This window comes from Oncorhynchus nerka, linkage group LG22 (genome assembly GCF_034236695.1).
Source record: "Oncorhynchus nerka isolate Pitt River linkage group LG22, Oner_Uvic_2.0, whole genome shotgun sequence".
NCBI lineage: Eukaryota > Metazoa > Chordata > Actinopteri > Salmoniformes > Salmonidae > Oncorhynchus > Oncorhynchus nerka.
In genome coordinates, this window is record NC_088417.1 from 91,845,248 (window position 1) to 91,846,734 (window position 1,487).

Here is a 1,487-nt window from a genome sequence, read left to right on the forward strand (position 1 = left end):
TTGGATTGTTAATTGTTGTATTGTAAAAGGACATGTTGCTCTTCTGACTGACAATGTTGCCCAGTGTATGACTCCTTGGTTGGTAGAAAAACAGTGAATTGAATAATTGTTTTAAAAAAAGCACAAACGTCCCTTAATCTATGACTATGACTTCATTGTGGTTCCAGAACAGGGTACTTGTCTTCCTCTAAAACAATGAGGATCACCTTGGTGACAGTGGCCATGGTGATGGGTGTCCGTGAAGAAGTACAGCCTCAGAGAGACATTGACCTGCAGAAGGTTGAGAGACCAGACTCATACATGTCATCATGCCGCTTTCTCCATTATTTCATCCGCTTGCTTTCATTACCCAGGGTGCATCAGTGAAGGGCCTGCTCTGCTTCAACAAGGCATTTCACATCACACCATCTGGGTATCTCCATCAGTGTGAACTCATCTTTGAGGGGAAACAATTCACTTCATTTTAAGAGGGAACCCTCTTTGCCTGCCAGTCAGTCTGTTGTCTTAGTTTTGCAGTAGGTGCCGTGTAGTTTTGCAGTAGGTGCCGTGTAGTTTTGCAGTAGGTGCCGTGTAGTTTTGCAGTAGGTGCCGTGTAGTTTTGCAGTAGGTGCCGTGTAGTTTTGCAGTAGGTGCCGTGTAGTTTTGCAGTAGGTGGCGTGTAACTTTGACGGGGAACATCAACCACTGATTTGGCCTCATTTTTTTGGCTTGCTCCTCAAGAAATGCTGGTGACCATGACAGAAGCAAAACGTGAGTTGGGTTGGGGGTGTGGTTTGATGTGGGTGTTTCTTGGGTATGTCCTTGCCACCACCAAGACACACCCATCTGTCAGAACCTTGTCTGCAGCTGTCCCCCTCATATACAACAGGAGTTCCCTGATCCTGGTGCAGAATACACAGGGTTTTCCCTCCTCATTTTGACTGATAACATTCAATTCAATAATACAAATAGACAATACAAGTAAAATTTGTGTCTAGTAAAATTTTAAGGCCGAGTACCAGGTCTCTCTCCATTCAGAGACATCGGTATCAAGCCCGTCTGTCTCCATGTGCTGGCTCTATACATGTTTCTGTGAATGCATACACACACAGTCACTGTTCTATTACCAAAGGCAGTTATGACCTATCCTATCTGACACACAAACAGGTACTATGTTGAGGTTTGAACAGGTCAGATAAAACCTACCCTATTATGGTCTACCCATCAAGTGACTGAGGACGCAAAACCATCTGGCAAAACCATCTGTATTCCATCTGTAAAAATAGGCAGAGTTCATCAGTGACACATGGGTGTTGCTATTGCTGGACGCATCTGTAAAAACACACACAGTCACTGTTCCATTACCAATGGCAGTAATGGATAGGTGATATCAGACAAACAAACTGGTACCACGTTGAGGTTTGAACAGGTCAGACTAAACCTACCTAATTCTGTTGTCATCGACGACCATCGGTGAGCAGGCTGGAGGTGAGGTCTTTGCCAGAGCC